The following is a 6,000-nucleotide window of genomic DNA, read 5'->3' on the forward strand; positions in this document are numbered from 1 at the left end:
TGTTTGAATTTAACAAACATCGCTATGACTGTTATGATCAAATACATTACATCTAAAATCGCTGAGAAAATCTGATGAGTACCTGTCGAGTAGTACTCATTTTATTGATCATTTTGATGTCAGAATTAAAACAAATATATACACTAATTTGCATAATCAATAGATGAATAGTGGAGTTGCAGAGTTATTTTTTTTAAATAGTCATGAAATCATGACGCCCAGTAAATTATAAGTAAGTAAGTAAGTAAGCATCTAAAGATGTTTTAAAACTTTTTCATACTTAAATGTTTGATTTATTAATTATCCATGGGAATATGCAAATTTTGTCGTCACAACAATGCGGGTTGTCAATTTCCACCATTGTTTAAAGCATGTTCCAATTATGATAAAGCTCTGAAAGTTTTATAGAATAATTAGATATACATTCTTAGAGATATACTTGATTCTGGTCTGAGGTTACTTGGCAAATAGTAAAACAGTGGTAGAATGCTGCAGTGTGAAATGACAAACAATGTATGAGCATTCTGAATCACTGAATGTTATATGTATAATCACTAAACTACCAAAGGGATGGAGGGGGAGACTGTTGACACCTCTGTTTTAGACAACTCCAAAATGAGAAACAATTGTATCTTACATTTATTGACAAATGCTTCATTTGAATGTTTGCAAAGACATATACATCTCAAGTAAATTGTTTCCCAATATGTTATAATCCCTTGATCTGATAAATGGAGTAATCCATTTTTATGACAATATATATATATAGGAAACGATGACACGCTATGGCTAACTGACGCATTTGCAGGTGACGACTCTGAATGAATGAATCAATTATTAATGAATCATGAATGTACTTATTCAATGAGCTATCACAACTACATATTGTCTGATTCATATTAAACTTTTGAATATAGTGTTTCATATATTACAGATTTGTTTAACAAAAAAGTTAAATGTCCGTATCTAAAACATTGTCCCAAGGTGTTCCATGCACACCAAGTCAAAGCGTACAAGTTAACAAAGTTTCATAAGTACCTATCCTACGCGCGTCCATGTTTGGAAAGTGCGCATGCTCGGGTCTCTGCTTCAAAATATCCGCGTAGATGGTTTTGTCTTTTTTGCTCTGGTGTTTTGATTTTCACAGGATTTAACCCGTTTTAGTTCGAATAAAGGTAATATAGGTCGATCGATAGTTTCTACCGATATCATGCTTGAGTTGTGTGAAGCGGATCGAAATATAATTTGGAAAATCGTGTTATTTTCAGGAAATTTCGATGTCACGGTGTCAACGCTTTCCTACCTTGTGTTATTACCAAACGCTTCAGTTTGTTTTCAGGGGTGGGTGATACCAAGGTGGGAAATGGATGCACATATGGGGTTAATTCCTTGAATTACAATATAGAGGGTTCAGGCTGAAATACAATATATAGTGTTTTCATGTTTCGTCTGATATTTCTGTGGTATTCTGCTGCTGTAAGTAATGCACGATTTGTTCCGAAATTCAGTATATTGTGTGTATTCCAGGGTTATTCGTTTTTTGCTGAAAACACCCCTATTTTTTAGTGGCAGAGTCGAATAGTCTCACTCCCACTGGGAAATCTGCATTGTTGAATGTGTGTTAATTAAACACATTTTCCAGACTGGCGAAAGAGTATGCAACAGCCAATTTTAACAGCCTGTCACATGATTTTACTCTGAATGTCAACATGAAAAGAGGCTAGTCCATTTTACGCAGAAGTAATTGGGAGTAGAATATGTGAGGGATAGTATAGATGTATAGTGAAAAGTAATATCTATCCTTCATTTGCATCTCTGAGCATTTCTGTTTTAGTATATTGGTTTGAAAATGTTGAACTTGCATGATTTGCAATGTGTGTTTTTTACTGGGACTCCCCTATTGATCGAATTCCGGGTTTGAACGAGAACGGCACACCACGTGATTCGTTTGAATACAATGCTGATGGCAAACATGCCGTGTTACTGCGGTACTCCACTGACGGGATGACTTACTAGTACTGCATGCTACAACTTCGCTTGTGATGTTGCTTGTTAGCCATGGATTACATGAATCTTGATTACCAGTCAAATGTTGCTCATTTGACGTTGGTAATCTTTATTTGGAACTGAGTAACTTCCTGGTACTTCGTACTATGATAAAAATCAGTCAACATACATCAAGTTCTCTCAATCGTAGTATTCCATGTGATGTACCACCTAATATGCCAAAAATGTTGCTGAACGATTTGAACTGAATAAAAATAGCAAACGAAAATTTGTTTACAAATAAAAATACTTCGGTTGCCAATGAAAACCGGTAAAAAACAAACAATATGTTTTCGGCTGTTATCATGGAAGGGACATGAACGTGAAGCTAACGTCTGTTTATAACTAAAACCGGGCACCTTATACGAGGTTCGCAAAATAACATGGCAGTCATTAGAAGTCACTTTATTTTATTGTTAGGACGTATTCAGCCGTTAAATGTATTATTTCCAACCGTTTTGCGATAGTATTTTCTAGATTGGAGGCAGCATTTACATTTTATTCAAAGTTCAAAGCTGCGTTGGGATTACGTTGACAGTGGTAACAATGTCGGCGCCGGTGATCTCTTACCAGTGCGCAACGTAGCCAAAATAAAAGGCATGATCATTTGGGCACTGCTACATATTACAAGACTTTGGCTGTTGCCATGGTAGCCGTGGGTCAGGATTGTTTTTCCAATTAGTGATGGTACGACCTGCCTGTCAAGTATGAACAAAATCAGCCAAGCCAAAAAAATCACAGAAGAGTTAAAAAGCCATTCCTGCTGAACAGTTACTCTAACTTCGGGGTCAACTTTCTCATTAATGAAAAAAAGATATCAAAAATTCAAATAGTACCTTTTTGCCCACACTCAAGCCGAGTACAATGAGCTATGTCTGAGGTGTTGTATCACAGGGAGTTGGACAAACTTATGTATTTTAATAAATTATTGAATAATAAAATGTTATATAACTTTTCTTTTACCCCCTCCCCTTCCTGGTATCTATTTCAAGTATTTTTGTCAGGTTCAAATCGTTCACCAGCATTTTTGGCATGTTAGATGTACACCACATAGAATACTAGGAATGGGAGAACTTAATGTTTGTTGACCACCTGGAATCTGAGTTTTATAAATATTGAAGGGCTCTCGGAAGATCCACCCGCTGCCTGGACCCGCAGTAAAATCTCCGATTAATATGGAGCCGCAACCATCAACATCCATATACCGTGAGGTTTCTGCTGGCGACGTTGCGGCGTTACTCAGTTCCAAATAAAGATTACCAACGCCAAATTAGCAAAAATTAACCGGTAACCAAGACTCAGTCTATTCACGACAAGCAAGCAACAACACAAACGAGGTTGTAGTGTGCAGCTCACGAGTCAGCGACGACCGATTTCAACTTACGAAAGTCATTCCGTCAGTGGAGTACCGCAGTTGCACGGCATGTTTGCCAATGCACAAATCTGTGGAGGAACTTTTAACTTCAACATCAACCGTGTATCGTAGTCGCCCAGTTTAAGTTCTGGTTCTGTCGTGGTCCCAACTAAAGGGCGACAGTCGTCGTGTCGCGTCCTGTTCGATATGGGACTCATAACGACGTATACAACGCGTGTAAAATACATTGTTTATTTACATGAAATTCGAACGCACGCTGCGCTACGACCACCGCGCTTAAACATCCACGAGTTATTTATTCGGACAATGACTTAAATTAGACGTCTGATTATTTTATTTTCACACGTACAGCGACACGCGTTCTACACTGACAAGCGTTGCTAGGTCGCAGCACTGTCTTGGAGCATATTAATGGGCAATTGGGTTCCCCGATCTAAATTTCTATCCCGGTTTGTTGCACATTCTTTTTTTAATATGAAATAATCAAATATGGGACATATGTATAATAACAGAACCCCACACCCTCCCCGTGGCTTCGCTCGTGAAAGTACGGCAGCAGGATACACCGCATCACTCGTGAAAATAACTTCCATACGCAATGAAAGCCACGGGGAGGGTATCTGTCATAATACTTCATTATCACTGAAAACATTTTTCCCCTGAAATAAATTCCAGTGAATATGCCATTTCCCTCATACTCTATTGAGACACAGCGCAGTGAAAATTGGATTCACATGTAATGCTTGAAAACATGTCAGCAAAAATAAAATTAAGTGAAATTCTACGTGACTTCATAATAGTTGGAAATGAACACATTACACCCGACTCTACCACTCCATATACACATGTACAATGTAAACTACACCCCAAAACATCCTTTCACCCACAGTTACTACCGTGTTTCACCAGTGTATTCTATTTGACGTCAGGAGAAATTGAAATAAACAAATTAATTATAATTTCAGCCTCTAGTTGACCACTGATTAAATAAACTACCTCGTCTTTATGTCAACTTGCAGTTATTCATTGCCTACATCAGTGACTTCAAAATATATGTTTCAATCCCATGAATTTCACTCGCTGTTAATTGCATGGGAGTGCCAGTCTTTAATGAATTTCTATTGTCATGTCAATTTCTTGCGATTACTTGGAACATTAAGCTGTAACCACATACCGCCTAGGTGCTGTAATTAAATCCTGATGTAAGCACCATATGAACTATGAACAATGCATGTGAAGCCAGCTGTGGGGTATATTCAATCCTATAGATTTCTCATTGTTTGGTAACTATTTGCTGCAAATGCAACAAAAATCAATATAAAAAATATTACCCACACAGTATTCTACAGGTTACTTGTTATATGAGTAGTAGGGGAATGTACCGGCGACTGACTAACTATGCCGATCCTATGTCATTTTTTATTATCCTAAAAACGTTCCGAGCGCCTGTGGTAGAGTGCAGCTCAGCGACGACCGCTGTCGACGAAAGTCACCCCGTCAGTGGAGTACCGCAGTTGAACGGCATGTTTGCCAATGCACAATTCTGTGGAGGAACTTTTAACTTCAACATAAATTTAAACTACTATGATTGATTCGAAACGTTCAATCGAGATCGGACGGCGGCCTATCTGCACCCTTCACCATTGTATTCAAACGAATCACGTGGTGTGTCGTTCTCCTTCAAACCCGGGATTCAATCAATAGGGGAGTTTCAGTAAAAAAAACAAAACATCGCAAATCATGCAAATTCAACATTTTCAAACCAGTATACTAAAACAGAAATGCTCAGCGATGCAAAAGAAGGACAGATATTACTTTTCAGTATACGCATCTCTGTTGATACTATCCCTCACATATTCTACTCCCAATTATTCCTGCGTAAAATGGAAAAGCCTCATTCCGTGTTGACATTTTGAGTAAAATCACGTGATAGGCTGTCAAAATTAGCTGTTACATACTCTTTCGCCGGTCTGGAAAAGCGTTTAATCAGCTCTCATTCAAGCAACAATGGAGATTTCCCAGTGGGAGTGAAGCTAGTTCGACTCTGCCATTAAAAAATAGGGGTGTTTTCAACAAAAAACGAATAACCCTGGAGTGCACAAAACACACTGTATTTCGGAACAAATCTTGTTTAGTTACAGTAGCAGAATACCACAAAAATATCAGACGAAACATGAAAACACTATATATTGTATTTCGACCTGAACCCTCTCTATTGCAATTCAATAGAAATTACCCCAATAAGTGCATCCATTTTCCACATTGGTGGTGGAATACCGCGCTGAAGCGTTTGGTAAAAATTCAAAACACTAAGGCGTGGCGGAGTAATCAGGGATGTGTCTCACGGTTAAAGCCTTGCAAAGTTGCCACTACTAAATACATTAAGTAAACAATCTATTTACTAAATTCCTGTAATATATGTTTATAATCTCCACCCTAAACATGTTGTTGATTTTAAACAATAGTGCAACGGCGTGTGAACCAAACGTGAAGTGGCTATCATAACACAAAACTAATCACGACAATGTTTCTTTGATTTGTATACACGACGTCATCCGGGTATTTTATGCTCACGGTAT

The sequence above is a fragment of the Saccoglossus kowalevskii genome, chromosome 11 (assembly GCF_978046115.1).
Source record: "Saccoglossus kowalevskii chromosome 11, keSacKowa6.1, whole genome shotgun sequence".
In the NCBI taxonomy this organism is placed as follows: Eukaryota; Metazoa; Hemichordata; class Enteropneusta; family Harrimaniidae; genus Saccoglossus; species Saccoglossus kowalevskii.